This window comes from Hemitrygon akajei, chromosome 4 (genome assembly GCF_048418815.1).
Source record: "Hemitrygon akajei chromosome 4, sHemAka1.3, whole genome shotgun sequence".
Taxonomy (NCBI): Eukaryota; Metazoa; Chordata; class Chondrichthyes; order Myliobatiformes; family Dasyatidae; genus Hemitrygon; species Hemitrygon akajei.
The window spans coordinates 179,108,944-179,127,496 of NC_133127.1; the positions used below are offsets into that span (position 1 = coordinate 179,108,944).

General features: G+C 42.3%; 1 protein-coding gene across 1 annotated transcript in view; it reads right to left on the minus strand.

The window, feature by feature from the left end:
• gabrb3 (gamma-aminobutyric acid type A receptor subunit beta3) overlaps positions 1-14,855 on the minus strand; it is a 669,933-nt gene extending 655,078 nt beyond the window's left edge. Inside the window, exons 1-2 of the mRNA XM_073044107.1 lie at positions 14,654-14,855; positions 13,459-13,639 (exon numbers count right to left, since the gene is read on the minus strand). The gene's annotated coding sequence lies outside the window, so the exon portion shown is untranslated. The remainder of the gene's footprint in view (positions 1-13,458; positions 13,640-14,653) is intronic.
• Between the last annotated feature and the right edge of the window lie 3,698 nt (positions 14,856-18,553).

An 18,553-nucleotide genomic window follows, 5' to 3' on the forward strand; every position in this document is an offset into this window, starting at 1 on the left:
CCTTTCAATCAGAATTTCCTATTACATTAACAATCCATTTACAATCACTTGAAAATACTTCCCAGAAGACCATTTTGTTCAGATATGGCAAGATTTTACATAAATGTGGCTTAATTCTTCCTATGGTACCCAATTAACCATTGTATACTAAATTCATTTGCACATTCTTAAAACTTGAGCAACAATACACAAATTCAAATCCTTCTGCACAATTCTCCTATTTTTAATGAAAAAGAATTTTATTAGTTATTGTTATGACCTTATTGAGATACAGAGCAGAATAGGCTCTTTTGTCCCTTCAGGCTATGCTGCTCAGTAATCCCCCGATTTAATCCTAGCCTAATCATGCGACAGTTTACAATGACCAATTAATCTATCAACCAGTACGTCTTTGGACTGTGGGAGGAAACGAGAGCAACCGGAGGAAACCCATGCAGTTACAGGGAGAACGTACAAACTCCTTTCGGGCAGAAGCGGGAATTGAACCTGGGTTACCTGTGTTGTAAAGGCATTGTGCTAACCACTATATTACTGTGCTGCCCTATGAATCAGAATCAGGTTTATTATCACTGGTATGTGACGTGAAACTTGTTAACTTAGCAGCAGCAGTTCAGTACTTAAGGAGGTGGCTCTAGAAATTGTGGACACATTGGTAATCATTTTCCAATGTTCTATAGATTCAGGAACAGTTCCTGCAGATTGGAGGGTGGCTAATGTTGTCCCACTTTTCAAGAAAGGAGGGAGAGAAAAAACAGGGAATTATAGACCGGTTAGCCTGATGTCAGTGGTGGGAAAGATGCTGGAGTCAATTATAAAGGAGGAAATTACAACACATTTGGATAGCAGTAGAAGGATCAGTCTGAGTCAGCGTGGATTTATGAAGAGGAAATCATGCTTGACTAATCTGGAATTTTTTGAGGATGTAACTATGAAAATGGACAAGGGAGAGCCAGTGGATGTAGTGTACCTGGACTTTCAGAAAGCCTTTGATAAAATCCCGCATAGGAGATTAGTGGGCAAAATTAGGCCACATGGGGAGCAGAGTACTGACATGGATTGAAAATTGGCTGGCTGACAGGAAACAAGGAGTAGTGATTAATGGGACCCTTTTGGAATGGCAGGCTGTGACCAGTGGGGTACCGCAAGGTTCGGTGCTGGGACCGCATCTGTTCACAATATACATTAATGATTTAGATGAAGAGATTAAAAGTAACATTAGCAAATTTGCCGATGACACAAAGCTGGGTGGCAGTGTGAAATGTCAGGAGGATGTTATGAGAATGCAGGGTGACTTGGACAGGCTAGGTGAGTGGGTGAATGTATGGCAGATGCAGTTTAATGTGGATAAGTGTGAGGTTATCCACTTTGGTGACAAGAACAGGAAAGCAGATTACTATCTTAATGGAGTCAAGTTAGGAAAAGGGGAAGTACAATGAGATCTAGGTGTTCTTGTACATCGGTCAATGAAAGCAAGCATGCAGGTACAGTAGGCAGTGAAGAAAGATAATGGCATACTGGCCTTTATAACAAGAGGAATTGAGTATAGGAGTAAAGAGGTTCTTCTGCAGCTGTACAGGACCCTGGTAAGACCCCACCTGGAGTATTGTGTGCAGTTTTGGTCTCCAAATTTGAGGCAGGACATTCTTGCTATTGAGGGAGTGCAGCGTAGGTTCACAAGGTTAATTCCCGGAAAGGCGGGACTGTCATATGTTGAAAGGTTGGAGCAACTGGGCTTGTATACACTGGAATTTAGAAGGATGAGAGGGGATCTGATTGAAACATATAAGATTATTACGGGATTGGACACGCTGGAGGCAGGAAGCATGTTCCCACTGATGAGTGAGTCCAGAACTAGAGGCCACAGTTTAAGAATAAGGGGTAGGCCATTTATAACAGAAATGCGGAAAAACTTTTTCATCCAGAGAGTGGTGGATATGTGGAATGCTCTGCCCCACAAAGCAGTGGAAGCCAAGTCTCTGGATGCTTTCAAGAGACAGTTAGATAGAGCTCTTATAGATTGCGGGTCAAGGGATTTGGGGAGAGGGCAGCAACAGGGTACTACTGATTGTGTATGATCAGCCATGATCACAATGAATGGCGGTGCTGGCTAGAAGGGCTGAATGGCCTACTCCTGCACCTACTGTCTATTGTCTATAATCTAGCAGAGAAAGAAAATAATAATAATAATAATAATAATAATAATAATAATAAATAAGATAAGATAAAACATAATAATAAATAAACAAGTAAATCAATTACATATATTGAATAGATTTTTAAATAAAATGTGCAAAAACAGAAATACTGTATATTTAAAAAAGTGAGGTAGTGTCTAAAGCTTCAATGTCTATTTAGGAATCAGATGGCAGAGGGGAAGAAGCTGTTGAGAGGAACCATTCTTGCATTGCGTGGTGAAGGCGGCCCAGCGAATTGTCAGGATGGAGCTCCCAGGCCTGGACACCATCTATTCCAGCAGACTCAGGAGGAAAGCAATCAGCATAACTAGAGACACCACACACCCCGGCTACTCCCTGTTTGACCCGCTTCCGTCCAGCAAAAGGTTCAGGACACTAAAAGCCAGAACAACTAGACTGAGGAACAGCTTCTACCCCAGAGCTGTGGCCTCCATCACACCACTCCCACAGAACAATGACTGAAACTGTGAGCACACACAAGGACTGAAATACTCGCACTAATGGCACTTTGTGCATTACTGTGATATTCTGGTGCCGCTGCAACTTATTTTCTGTTACTTATCTATTTAATACTGTTTTTCTATTACTGTCTTGTTTTTATCTACCACTTTATTTAATTACCTGAGAGGAAGCCAAACAGGGTTTCATTGTAGAAACATAGAAAATAGGTGCAGGAGTAGGCCCTTCAGCCCTTTGAGCTTGCACTGCCATTCAGTATGATCATGGCTGATCATCCAACTCAGAACCCTGTACCTGATTTCTCTCCATACCCCTGATCCCTTTAGCCACAAGGGCCATATTTAACTTCCTCTTAAATATAGCCAATGAACCGACCTCAACTGTTTCCTGTGGCAGAGAATTCCACAGATTCACCACTCTCTGTATGAAGAAGTTTTTCCTCATCTCGGTCCTAAAAGGCTTCCTCTTTGTCCTTAAACTGTGACCCCTCGTTCTGGACTTCCCCAACATCGGAAACAATCTTCCTGCATCTAGCCTGTCCAATCCCTTTAGAATTTTATACGTTTCAATAAGATCCCCCCTCAATCTTCAAAATTCCTGTGAGTATAAGCCTAGTCGATCCAGTCTTTCTTCATATGAAAGTCCTGCCATCCCAGGAATCAATCTGGTGAACCTTCTCTGTACTCCCTCTATGGCAAGAATGTCTTTCCTCAGATTAGGGGACCAAAGCTGCACACAATATTCTAGGTGCAGTCTCACCAAGGCCTTGTACAACTGCAGTAGAACCTCCCTGCTCCTGTACTCAAATCCTTTTGCTATGAATGCCAACATACCATTTGCCTTTTTCACCACCTGCTGTACCTGCATGCCCACCTTCAATGACTAGTGTACAATGACACGCAGGTCTCGATGCATCTCCCCTATTCCTAATCGGCCACTGTTCAGATAATAATCTGTTTTCCTGTTCTTGCAACCAAAGTGGATAACCTCACATTTATCCACATTAAATTGCATCTGCCATGAATTTGCCCACTCACCTAACCTATCCAAGTCACCCTCCATCCTCTTAGCATCCTCCTCACAGCTAACACCACCGCCCAGTTTCGTGTCATCCGCAAACCTGGAGATGCTGCATTTAATTCCCTCGTCTAAATCATGAACATATATTGTAACAACTGGGGTCCCAGCACTGAGCCTTGCGGTACCCCACTAGACACTGCCTACCATTCTGAAAAGGTCCCGTTTACTCCCACTCTTTGCTTCCTGTCTGCCAACCAATTCTCTATCCACATCAATACCATACCCCCAATACCGTGTGCTTTAAGTTTGCACACTGACCTCCTGTGTGGGACCTTGTCAAAAGCCTTTTGAAAATCTAAATATACCACATCCACTGGCTCTCCCCTATCCACTCTACTAGTTACATCTTCAAAAAATTCTGTAAGATTCGTCAGACCTGATTTTCCTTTCACAAATCCATGCTGACTTTGTCCGATGATTTCACCTCTTTCCAAATGTGCTGTTATCACATCTTTGATAACAGACTCTAGCATTGTATCTATGTATAATGACAATAAAGATCATTCATTCATGCAGCCACCAACTCTGACCACCCTCATAGCAATCCCAGTGATCCTATTCTGGAACTTGTTTCACTGTAATCTGCCCATTAGCACACCACCAAGTACAGCCCTTGATTCTCTTATTGTACTCCAACATTAGGAATCTACTGCAGACAGAACACTGACATTTGTCATTTGGGCTTTGCACTGCAACTAACTACATAGCCGTGCAGAAGCAATGTAAAGTCGTCCGCTTCCCAGCATCCATGATCTTCACAGTACTGGATTCTTGCATTCCTAAGAATAAATCTCAGAAGTGTGCTGAATGTGTACATAATCTTGGGGCAGAGAATAGGGGAAATCTGGTGGGATTTCTAAATTCTAAAAAGAAATTAAATGATCACTCCTTCCTTTGTTGTGTCTGAGCCATTGCTGGTGTACCGAACACATTTGACAGCAAATTAACTAACAATTTAATATGTGGGAAAGGGCAAAAGGATATAAATTGACCTTTTCAATTATTGACTATCATTCATGTGGTTGCTTTTTAATTTGTTTTTCTTTTCTTTTGACAGCTGATTTTCTGCTGAGGGAGCTCCACAGAAGCTGTTGCCCCCCACCCCCTCCCCTTACTGCAGAATTATTATCCTAGGATAAGGGATTAATTGTTTTATATAATTTAATAAGACAGATTTGTGAACACTCAGTCTACCTCATTATGTTCTTGTATCTTATTGTCTATCTTCACTGCACTTTCACTGTAGCGCTACACTTTGTTCTGCATTCTGTTATTGTTTTACCTTGTTCTACCTCAATGCACTGTCTAATGTGTTGATCTATATGAACAGTTTGCCAGACAAGCTTTTCCCTCTATTTCAGAACGTGAGACAATAATAAACCAATTCCAATTTAGGAATAAGTTGAGGTATAAGCTCTTTATTCAGGAAAGCAGAGTTTGGTCATTTCTTGCATCAAAAGTTACATGGAGAAAGCAGGAGAATGGGGTTGAGAGGGATAATAAATCAGCCATGATGGAATGGTGAAGCAGACTCGATGGGCTGAATGGACTAATTCTGTTCCTATGTCTTATGGAGTTCTGGATATTTAGAATTATCAGTTCCAGAGACTAATAGTTGCTGAAGTAACACTTGTGGAAAGAGACACTAGCTGAACCCATAATAACGAGGCTGGGTGACTGCACAGATAACTATATCATGAGACAGAGATCATGTCCGCTACTCCAGAAATTCAGAATGATATAGCATCCCATCATGTACAAGCTGTGAAGCTTTTTGACAGGTACAGATGGAAGGAAATACTGGATATATTTGACCTCCTGTGTTTTTTTTTCTGATTGCTCACTAGAGTTATAGAGCATTTGTAATATTGTCATAAAATGGAGGCTTTGTGTCTGTGTTTTGCCCGCATAACCTTTTAGAAATGATGACATGCTGCAGTCTTGTCTACGACACGTGATACCAACAGCAGAAAGTAAGCACTAAGGAGATTTTAAAGTTTTGATTTCCTTACCTTATAATTCTGTAAACAAATTTGCACTCATTCTATCTATACCCCTCATAAAATCATGAGTGCTATAGTTAGGGTAATGCAAGAAGGCTTTTTCCATTGAGGTTCAGTAAGACTGGAACTAGAGGTCAGAGGTTATGGGGGAAAGTTGAAATCTTTAAGGGGAACCTGAGTGGGAACTTCTTAGCTCAGAGGATAGTGAAAGTCATCAACTGAAGTAGTGGATGTGGGTTTGAGTTCAACATTTAAGAGGAATTTAAATAAGTACATGGATGGGGAGAGGGCTAGAGGGCTATGCTCCAGGTCTGGCTTGATGGGTCGAGGCAGAGTAATAGTTCCCCAGGGACTTAAGGAGCTGAAGAGCCTCTTTCTGTGCTGTAGAGGTCAATGACTCTAGTATCTAAAGTGTACGGCATTGTGTATGGATGATTCTATTCGACCAGCTTCAGACGGGAAAACTTAGTGAAATGTTCACCAATGAAACATCAAAAACTGTGCTTTACTCACCTGGAACATAATACAAAATTATTGCTTTGAAATATTAAAAATTGTGCTGCACAATTAACTCATGTCCCTGATAAGCCAAGGGAAGAGAGGTTAAGTACTATTTGCTCAGGGTAGATGAAAGGGAAAGGAGAAATTCCTGTTAAATCTGAGTGGAAGATACAGTTTCTGTTGTTGTTTTACCTTTTAAGTAAAGTCCTCTCAATAAAAACCCTTCCACAGTCGAAGTGAACCACTCATTCACTGGTCCTCACTTGGTTTGTTGGCAGATCGACCCCTGAGATCAGCAAGAAAGGTAGAGACAAAGGGAAGAGCATTCTACTCACGGCAGTTACAGCAAAATTATAGGAATCTTAACCTCAAGCAAAGATAACTCACCAAAGAAGGAATTTTATATTTTTGTCCTTCACTAAATATTCTCAACATTGGATCTCTATGTAGACTGAATAATCCAATCACTGGCCTGATGTAAAAAGAAGGGGTAGGATTACATCAGCCTGAGCATATTCACCAGATATTGCTAATATTTTGGACTGATGGATTATGATAGGTAAGTGATTTGAATAGGACATTTAGCTTTTTTTTATACTTTATTCTATGAATCTTGTCAGTATTTCAAATTCTTCACTTATCAACTAGAAACACTACTTTCCTGGTGTTAATCGACTGCAAAATTACATACAGAAATATATTTTACCAGTACAAAAGTACATTTGATGACTCTAGGGCTGTACTCACTGGGGTTTAGAAGAATGAGGAGGGGGGAAATGAGAAAAATAATCTCCTTGAAACTTATGGAATATTTAAAGATCTAGATAGAGTGGGAGTGGAGAGGGGGTTTCCTATAGTGGGGGATTCTAGGACCAGAGGGCACAGCCTCAGGATATCCCCTTAGAACAGTGATGAAGAGTAATCTCTTTAGGCAGAGAGGTGAATCTGTGGAATTCATTGCCACAGACGGCTCTGGAGGCCAAGTCATTGGGTACATTTAAAGTAAAGGTTGATAGCTTCTCGATTAGTAAGGCTGTCAAAGGTTACAGAGAGAAGGCAGGAGAATGGGGTTGAGAGAGATAATAAATCAGCCATGATAGAATGTCAGAGCTCCTATGTCTTATGATCTTATGGTCCAGGTATATTAAAAATAGCAGAAAATGAAATTCAGGGTAAAACTAAATAGCAATAACATTTATATTGCCGAAGGAGCAATGGGGAGCTATAACAATACTTGAATTTGAAAGCAATTAAATACCAGCTACATTACCATTTACATTAAGCCTTTTATCATGGGACCAATTGTTCTAATCAATTATCCAAATCTCCTTTCCTCCTCTCAGTCACATTTGCCCAGGATTTTAGTTGCAAATTATGGTTTTCTATGAAACATTAGAGGGAAAAAAGGCATAATTTATTTGGTGCATTTCATTCACCACCTCAAGTACACCAAAATTTGTTGTTGTTCGGAGATGTGTTGAAAGCTGGGTAATGGATCCTTCACGCTAGTGAATGAAATGCTCTAAATTACTGTTACCGGTGGATTACACAAGGAAATAGCAATGGTGAAGATTCTACAGTGAGGCTTTAACACAATTCCATATCACACGAATAACACAGTGAACAAAGCGGAGTATTAGGGTTTATTGTTTCAACTGTAGATGTACTCCCACACATGGATATTCTATTGCAGATTTGCACTATAGGATACAGGGATAGAAATACTTAGCTGGCATATAACAACTGTTTTTTTTTTAAGTATCCAGAACTCCATTTTGTGTAGCCTACTACTTCTTTAAATTCATACAAACCCTGTTAAAATTAAAATTTGCCTTCACTCACCTCAACACTGAACTGATTCTACAACCTAGAGGCTAACTTTCAAGACCTCTACAACTCGTGTTATCAGTATTATTTATGTATTTTTATTATTATTATTATTATTATATTATCCACAGTTAATCTTCTTTTGTGCATTGGTTGTATGTCAGTCTTTGTTCGTGTATAGTTTTTCTTTGATTCTATTGCATTTCTTTGTTCCACTGTGAATGCCTGTAAGAAGAGTAATCTCAAGGTAGTATATAGTGAAATACGCATACTTTGATAATAAATTTACTTTGAACTTTGAAAGTGGTAGCACCCTTTCTACAGAGGTAGCAGCACTCCTACCCTAAACACTGGGGTATAAACTCTCCACTGACATCTAGATGCAGAACTGGGGGAGATCCATACAGTGAGAGACTCCATTTCAGTCAGAGCATTAAACTGAGTCTCCTTCAGTCTCTTCAGATGGATGTAGAAGTCCCCTTGGCAACATTCACAGAAGTAGAACTCTTCCCCCAACATCCTTGCCAATACCTATCCTTTAAAAAAGGGGTTCCCAACCTTTTTTATGCCATGGACCTCTACCATTAATGGAGGGGTCTGTGGTTACCAGGTCAGGAACCCCTGCTTTAAAGGTTTGCTCATAGATCATTAATGCCTGAAGCATTAACTCTGCTTCTCACTCCACAGATGTTACCAGACCTTTTGAATATTTCCAGTATTTTCCATTTTACTTCAAATTTCCAGCATCTCTGTTTTTATTTAAATCACTAAAACAGATTATGTGGTTTTGTTTTAATGCCGTATGCAGAACTGGACATTGCCTTTTGGAAGCTGCAATTCAAAGCAAAAAAACAGCAGCTACTTCTCCTTCACCATCAGATTTCTAAAGGGATAATGAACTAACCCATGAACACCACCTCAATATTTTTACACTACTTGTTTAATTTATATACTGTATAAACATATAAAGTGAACTTGGGCTTGTTGAGACACATCGGGATGAGTACATTTTGGCTCAATTATCGGCTGTCCCAATTACCAAAGTTTCATGGAAATAGTTTAAAAGTGTAAAAAAGACAAACCACCATTTAACTGAGTATTATTTAAATGAAATACAGAACAAATTAGAACACTATCAATGAAACTATAGTACAATGAAAGTGTGTATAGTCCCTACTAGTTATCAATGGAGGAACTCATCCAGTGAATGCTGTCATGTATTTGGTGTCCAGGGAGTGGTAGTACCTCTGCTGAACGGGCTTGTTGTGTCCACTCTACTGCAGCTCACTCACCTTCTGTCCCTACTGAACACTTAGCTCTCATCTGTGGCTCCAAGTAGCTTTTTGCATGTGACAATGGCCACACCCCAGTATACCACTTTGTCAGGTGGGATAAACAACGTGAGGGTAACTGGCGGGCACCATACCCTGGTGAAATAGAGTCATGTCTGTCCTAGCATATGATGTCAGCTCCGGCGAACTGGGCGGATGAGATCAACAGTGAGATCCAACGGCCAGGAAGGTAGATCTGGAACACTCTGTGGAGAGCGAAGGGCATGGTCAGGCACAGAGGAAGTTATGGTCATTCACTGCAACCAAGGAAGACAACAGTTTGTGATGATTACTCGCACCACTGGACCTAGACTTCTGAGGTCAAGAGAGTGGAACTGTCTCAGTGCCATTGCTGTTACAATTTAAAAACTCTCCTTCACAGGTTTCACTATCATCATCTGATATGGTGGACAACCAACATGCTACTGTGATCTTTACACTGACGATAAATGAACAAAATTAGTTCAGATCATGGACCGCCTTCTTACAATGCTTCTGACGATTGCATCCTCCGCATCTTCCTTTTCATTGTAACATTCAAGATGGTTGTAAATACCTTAAAATTCTTCATAGGTCTTAACTTGCTGAAGTAGTGAAATTGTTTTATTTTTACTTCTAACAGTTTTTGGCATCTCCTAGCAGGAATGCTTGAAACTGCAGTGAACAAAACTGTCTAAATTGACTTAATGCTTATTTCTTGTCAGCTGTCATTGACCGTAATTACAGTGTTTTGCACACAAGCACACACAACTGATGCTACTTCAAAACTGTTTGCTCTAAGCATGCTGTGGTATCTAGCGGCCACACGTCTGAGCAACTGACACGAGTTAGAAACTGTTCAGCAATTAGTCTTCTGTCCCAATGAAGCAGCACTGAGCCTCAAATAAACATGCTGCCTATTTTCTCGAATAGTCTTTGTTCTTTAACAGTTGTCCCAAATAAGTGGCTGCCCTGATTAACCAAGGGACTAATTAGCCAGAATCCCAGAATCCACTGTGGAAAAATATCTTATTGTAATTTATGGTATTTTATTTTACTTAGGGAAAGACAACAACTTAAAGGGCAGAGGAAACAGAAACTACATTAATCTCGCCCAATAAAAGTGGGTAATTTCTCCAGGGAGAAAAAAAAAACATTCACTGACTGGAGGAAAGTGTCAGGCCAAGCACGTACATAATATTGATCCTAGCCACTTATACAGGCGAGGGGTTCCAAGCTTGACTGACAAGGAAATTAGCCAGTCGACTCCACTCTGGTTGGCTAGAGCACTGTCATCTGAAAAGCAGCCTGGGTCTGGTTAAACATCTGCAATATCGCCAGCTTCTCTCTCCGCGGATGCTTGCGAGTTGCATTCCAGCGTTCTCAGCCGGTTGGTAGGAGCTGGGTGTCCTCGAATAATAAAACTAATTCCATGCAAATGCAAGTTTTACCCTCAAGTTATTTTTCTTGAACTATTTAAACACAATTGACAACTTAGATATCTGTCCCATGAGGTACCAGGACTGGACAATATATATATTAGTTCCTGGCACATCTTGCCTGTGCAAATGTTACTGTCATTTTCCCAGCCTAAACACGTTAAGGCTTCACCTCTATTAATTGGAAGTCAGTTGCCTAATTTTATGAAAAGATTTGATTGAGATCTATTCTGTTTGTGATATTTGCTCTCAATTATACAATTGCTGCTATTCAGCTGACATTGCAGCCAGCGCACAGATCATATAAGTTTTTTTCCCCTCTCAGTAAATGGAAATTGTTAAACTGAATTAGCTTTATGTGTTATGAAATCTCTCTACCTGCATTTCTAAAACAGTTCAAATAATGATGGAGCCAAAAGCAATCTATTGTAGGAACTCAGCGGGCCGAGCAAATAATGATGGCACTAATTAAACCAGTCATGTGCACTATACATCATGGTTCGGTGATCATTTAAAGTAGGTTTACGTTCGCCCAATTAGCCCCAGCACCGAGATTGATCTGTGTACATTCCTTATAACCGGATACCACCAATTAGTTAATAACAGCTTGAAGTGTTAAACAGTGCTCCGTTACTTCTGAGGTGAAAATTCATCAGCTTTCTTAGAGAAATTCTGCTACTCGAGGCATTCACGGGTGTTTAAATCATTAAAAAAAAGGATATTTTGACACAATCGAGTTTTATTGGGAGCGGCAACGTTAGGCTTTGAAAACCTGTGAATCTGATAACACTTTGAAGAGCAATGTCCAACTTACTAATTTTTCCCCCCACAAAATGAGCGGCCAGGGGTGCTGTTTTCGCACATCAATCGGGTTTCAGAGATGTGGGGGTGTTATTTGTTGAAGGCAAGGGACCCGAGACCGCACGTTCGCGCGCCCACCCCAGATGTGCTCATTCTTCCCTTCGATGAGCAGGGGGAAAAAAAAACACTCGACGTGGGTTTCCCCGCATTACGGGTGAAAAAAAAACTAGTATTCGTGCACTGCCAGAATGAGACGGTCTTCTGCAGAAAGTTATAAACTGGAATGGAGAATGCGGGCTATGATGGATTTTACTTCAAGATGTGCCCCATCCACACCCATCCGCCCCAGTGTTACTTCAAACAGCGTTCGGTTATGTTTTGCATTTATCCCTCCGGTGCCGTGCGTTCGGGTTCTGGGTTTTTTTTTCTGCAGCGTTCGCTATCCAGTCATTCCGTGATAAACAAATTCCCTGTAATCAAAAAGAAATCTAACCCACCCTCACCCCCAGCAACCCAAAATCACCCACAAAGGAAATGATTGCGGCCGTAGACTGTTTTGAATCAAACATGGAAACTCCCCGCACTGGAAATCACCTCCATCCCAAGGAGACGGAGCATCTCGGTGTGGGAGATTCCGAAGCGTACAGACTGTGTTCATCAGACAGGGGAAACCTCCGCCTCCAGCCTCGCTCCATTTCTCACTCAGGATCAATGAGATCCGCTTAGTATCACTGACTGTCACTGGTCTGGGGATCGATTTCCCTGCGCCGAATGCCTGCCTCAACCTCACCTTCCAGGGTCCCCTGGGCCGCCGACCCCGTCTCCCTACCCAGTCTAGCCACGTGAAACGGAGAGGGGAGCATTTCTTGCAGTCGCCGCCAGGGCTTCGCTTCCCAAAACAAAAAAAAGCAAGCAGTCGATGTGAATGCTCCGCCAAGCTTTTAAGCACTAAAGGTGTTTGTCGATATTAATTTACCCATTCCCGTCCTCTGTGGCTGTTTTTTTTTGACGACTGCAGCCTTCTGCATCTCTGCCTTTATGGAAAAAAATAATTCACAAACCAATTTCAAAGTCTACCTTTACAATTCATTTCCAGGCAAGGAAGCATCTGTTCATTGTCTGGGATCTATGACATTTATATATTATTCAGAATATACAGTGAGATTCAAGTGTCAGTGTATGTGTGTCCGTGTGTGCACCCAGTTGTGAACTATGCATGCATTTAAGATTTTATCGATCCATAATATACCTTAACAATTAATCACATGGTTGAAAGTACAGGTTGAAATATTTATATAATTGTGTACGATTATATTCAATACGAAATTATGGTACTTTTTAAAAATACATACACATGTGGCGAATTATTCTACAAGCGACCCTCTCTATCACAAGGATTCAATGTTTACATCTGAAACTCTTACATGTTATAATGACAGCTATTCTGAGCGACCCATATCATGTAATCAGTCTGGCTGTGTATCCGCGATGCCTTGAAGTTTCAACGTTTAGCCACGCCAATCAAGCTATTCGTCTGTAAAGTTATCTACCTTTCCGCACACAAGCACAGAGATCGGTTTGCACAGCGAAGTGACCTACCGCGCGATTGATTGTTTTCTAACCTCCTGCAATTACTCGCAATCTTTTCAATCAGTGTTCAAGAGACCCCAAGTAGTGAGTTTGACTTGATTTGACATTAAGAAAGACTGCAATTCTCGAGTCCGCCCGAAGACATCAGTTCGTCTGCCGAATGCCAACGCAGTTTAAGAAATATCAGATCGTGCCCCACACGCATTGGTCTCAGAATGTCAAACATCTGGTTGATTCGCCACAAGTCACTTACCTGCAATTTAACAAGCTTGCCCTGTAGCTGTTGATGGCAACGCATCAGCTGTTGACATTTAAGGGCAAGTGTGATCTGCTCCACGTCCCACTTTAATATTCCTGTTCGCTCTCGCTCTCTCTTCGCTCCGCTCCAGACAGCAACAGTTAGTTTGTACCGGGCTGCATTCAATCCCTAGAGCCTGGGGAGAAGGAGCAAAAGGCAATTTCTATTCGCTTTTATAAACGCCTTTGATCGGTTGGATATTTGCAGCCAGTTTTTTTTTCCGCCGTGACCTAAGCAAGCAAAAAAGTAATTCAGCACCGACCTGCGTTCAATGTTTATAGGTATATCCACACACTCGCATGACAGGGTTCTCCCCGCCTACGGATCCCCAGTCACCTTTTGTCAATATTTGTACTCTGGCCCAAACAAAAGCATCCCTAACAAAAGTTTCCAAATCACGGCGATACGTTTTGCAGGCAAGTGCTTTCTGGCAGGGCTGACTGGTGGGTGGGTGGGTGGGTGGGGATGTCGCCGAGCGACATTTTAGGATCTCTGTTCCTTTCGGCGGGGAATGAGCAACCAGGCTGCTCGATTCCCCGGCACCAAAATCCATATTTAACGAGTCCGTTGGATGGCACTTTACACCGCAGTTACTACACACTCCAGAGGGAGTTGACTGTTTATCAACTTCCCCAGAAAGCGCAACAGATTTCACAGGCGTTAAATGCTGCTGTTAAACTGGACTTGGGCACTGTCAATGGCGCCGAGATAACGGTACGCAGATGGGGTGCCCTGTCCTGACGCAGGGGTTCGACAATCCCTTTCCCCTTGACTCGCTGAATTCCTCCAGCAGACTGTTTGTGATAACATTATCAACGAATTGAAGGACAGTTATATTCAACCTCATTCTTAAATCAGAAATATAGCAACTCGGTTCACAGCACAGTTCAGGAAATAGGAAACATTGAGGGTGAGAATGGGCAACCAATTTAAAATGAAGAGCCTAACTTAATTTCGGAATCAATAAACCGAGTAAACCAATAGTCAAAATTGCGGTGATACCGCATAAGCAGAAAGCCCACATCGCACATCCACGGGGTCATATGTGCACGCAACACACATGCACACTGTCATGCATGCTCGCAACACACACTCACTGCACACATGAACACGCATCGGTGCCGTTAAAGAGTCGACGGGAAGACGTTACCTCGTTCGAGTTCCTCAAACTATCCACACGATCTGGGGGTGAGACCTGACGTCAGATGATCCTGTGGGACTCCCGTCGGCTGGAATAACGGGCAAAGAGGGAATTGGAGCCACTTGGAGATCGCTGCTCTGTCACTTTCTCTCGCAATGAAAGAGAGCACGAATGAAGTGGAAAGCGTCGGACCAGAGCCGCTGCACCTAGGAGGGGCCATTCGCTGTCAGCCATTCGGTGCCTGGGTGGAGAGAGTGTAGCTGTCCAAACGCTTACACCTGTCAGAGGTGCGAATGTGATTTATGGCTGGCTCTGGAGCTGTCGCCGTATCTCTCTTATCTCAGCCGTGAGTCCGGATAGTCCTGAGCTGACGGATATTGGAAGGCTACTGCTGCTGCTTATCCAGACAGGCGAGAAACTCTCCCGCCTTGTCCCTCCGGCACACTCCCGGCACTTTCCCGGGCATCTGACGACTCGCTTCTTCCTTCGTATCTCCCTCAGCTATGCCAACCAAACTGCTCGCTGCTTTCTTCCTTCTTTCAGTTCTCCAAGCTTGGTAAGCAAGTTGTTTTTGCTTTCTTTGTTTAAGCGAGGGCAGACGTCCTGCTTTAATGCCTGTGGTGTTTAGTGCTCGCACGCTCGTTTCATCCAGATGCCCGATGCTTTCGGGCAAAAGTTGGGAAATAAGAAGGCTAGTGTAAACGGGACTTTACAGTATCTCTGATGTCGCAGTTGAATTTATGATGCCTCCGTGCAGGTGTATACACCCGGTAGCTGAACCCCATTCCTTCCTGCCTTACTTGCCTTGTCAGGCTGGAGGTTGGGAAGGGTGGGGTTAAATATTCGGATAGCTAACTGGCAAAAAAGCAGCGAGTTATGCTAAGGGTTAACACGCAGTTTAAGACTAAGCACTTGAGAGGACTCACCTGGCCATATTTTTAATTGTGTTATCTCCATCGAAACAATAAGAGACTTGGGTCAAGAGGTGGGGGTGGGAGTGGGAGTGTAAATCAGGACCGGACATTTCTGTAACTCTGAAGAAGGGAGAGTTTAAAACTACAGGTGATTTACACGGAATTGCGTAAGCATCTTTAGGCAATAGGAGTAGGGGGTAACTGAGCATGTAATAATCATCATTATTTAATAAAATAAATCCAGGATTGATGGAAATTATTTTTGTAGAGACCAAGCGATGGTAAATGCAACACATGTCTGCTCCCGCCTTTATTTATTCCCACAATAAATAAAAGGAGCTGGTTTGCATTGAAATTCGGTCAGATTTGGTAATTTTGTATAGTGAGGGAACGCAGCATTAAATTCTGGTTTGCATTGCACTTAGTACATTGCCAATTTACGTTCAATTACCTTGGGTAGATCGGCGCTGCCTTAAAAATGCACCTTCTACGTCTACAGTTTGATTCTATGTGGATACCACCTTTTTTTTTAAATTCCAAGCCTAGTAACGCGCTCTGAATATTTACTGTTCCTGTCTAGTTATCTTAGGTAGACTGAGAAACACTCTACTGAATGGCTAAGTATCGGGAAAGGCAATAGCTAACCCCTTATAATGTCAAATTATTCACCCCTTACACTATTGCACTTCCTCTTGGCCAATGGAAGCCGAATTCTTATGTTCAATCGGAGACTTAGAAGTATAATGTCTGATGGAAAAGTTTAAGCAAAGCATGGAGGTTGGAAAGTCAACGTGGAACCCATACCCCGAACAGTAGAGCAGAACTAAGAACTGGCGGGTAACCAAAGTCGCCCAAACTGATCATGGGGAAAGTTATAGGAGCACATTCAGAATGCTAGAGGAACTCAGCAGGCCAGGCAGCATCCATGCAGAAGTGTAAACAGTCAACCCTTTACTCTATTCCATAAATGATGCCTGGCCTGCTGAGTTGTCCAGCATCTTGTATGTGTTGCTTGGATTTCCAGCATTTGCAGATTTTCTCTTGTATGGGAAAAGATATTCTCCAGTGCCCCAGATATGATACCCATTTTGTAGCTCCTGCACTTGTAGTTATCAGCGAATGTATTCTCAGTGTCCACATTGTTAAGTACCTCCTGTGCAACTTGAACCAATCTGGCCTTAAAGACAATAGACAATAAGTGCAGAAGTAGACCATTCGGCCCTTCAAGCCTGCACCACCATTTTGAGATCATGGCTGATCAACTACTATCAATACCCGGTTCCTGCCTTGTCACCATATCCCTTGATTCCCCTATCCATAAGATACCTATCTAGCTCCTTCTTGATAGCATCCAGAGAATTGGCCTCCACTACCTTCCGAGGCAGTGCATTCCAGACCCCCACAACTCTCTGGGAGAAGAAGTTTTTCCTTAACTCTGTTCTAAATGACCTACCCCTTATTCTCAAACCATGCCCTCCCAGCATCTGGAACATATTTCCTGCCTCTATCTTGTCCAATCCCTTAATAATCTTATATGTTTCAATCAGATCCCCTCTCAATCTCCTTAATTCCAGCGTATACAAGCCCAGTCTCTCTAACCTCTCTGCGTAAGACAGTCCAGACATCCCAGGAATTAACCTCGTGAATCTACGCTGCACTTCCTCTACAGCCAGGATGTCCTTCCTTAAACCTGGAGACCAAAACTGTACACAATACTCCAGGTGTGGTCTCACCAGGGCTCTGTACAAATGCAAGAAGATTTCCTTGCTCTTGTACTCAATTCCCTTTGTAATAAAGGCCAACATTCCATTAGCCTTCTTCACTGCCTGCTGCACTTGCTCATTCACCTTCAGTGACTGATGAACAAGGGCTCCTAGATCTCTTTGTATTTCTCCCTTACCTAACTCTACACCATTCAGATAATAATCTGCCTTCCTGTTCTTACTCCCAAAGTGGATAACCTCACACTTATTCACATTAAACGTCATCTGCCAAGTATCTGCCCACTCACCCAGCCTATCCAAGTCACTCTGAATTCTCCTAACATCCTCATCACATGTCACACTGCCACCCAGCTTAGTATTATCAGCAAATTTGCTGATGTTATTTTCAATGCCTTCATCCAAATCGTTGACGTAAATTGTAAACAGCTGTGGTCCCAATACAGCCCTGTGGCACCCCACTAGTCACCACCTGCCAATCCGAGAAACACCCATTCACCACTACCCTTTGCTTTCTATCTGCCAACCAGTTTTCTATCCATGTCAATGTCTTCCCCCCGATGCCCTGAGCTTTGATTTTACCCACCAATCTCCTATGTGGGACCTTATCAAATGCCTTCTGAAAATCGAGGTACACTACATCCACTGGATCTCCCTCGTCTAACTTCCTGGTTACATCCTCGAAAAACTCCAACAGATTAATCAAGCATGATTTACCCTTGGTAAATCCATGCTGGCTCGGCCCAATCCTATCACTGCTATCTAGATATGCCACTATTTCATCCTTAATAATGGAATCTAGCATCTTCCCCACCACTGATGTCAGGCTGACAGGTCAATAGTTCTCTGTTTTCTCCCTCCCTCCTTTCTTAAAAAGTGGGATAACATTAGCCATTCTCCAATCCTCAGGAACTGATCCTGAATCTAAGGAACATTGGAAAATGATTACCAATGCATCCACAATTTCCAGGGCCACCTCCTTTAGTACCCTACGATGCAGACCATCTGGACCTGGGGATTTGTCAGCCTTCAGTCCCATCAGTCTACTCATCACCGTTTCCTTCCTAATGTCAATCTGTTTCATTTCCTCTGTTACCCTATGTCCTTGGCCCATCCATACATCTGGGAGATTGCTTGTGTCTTCCTTAGTGAAAACAGATCTAAAGTACTCATTAAATTCTTCTGCCATTTCTCTGTTTCCCATAACAATTTCACCCAATTCATTCTTCAAGGGCCCAACAATGTCCTTGCTCTTGTACTCAATTCCCTTTGTA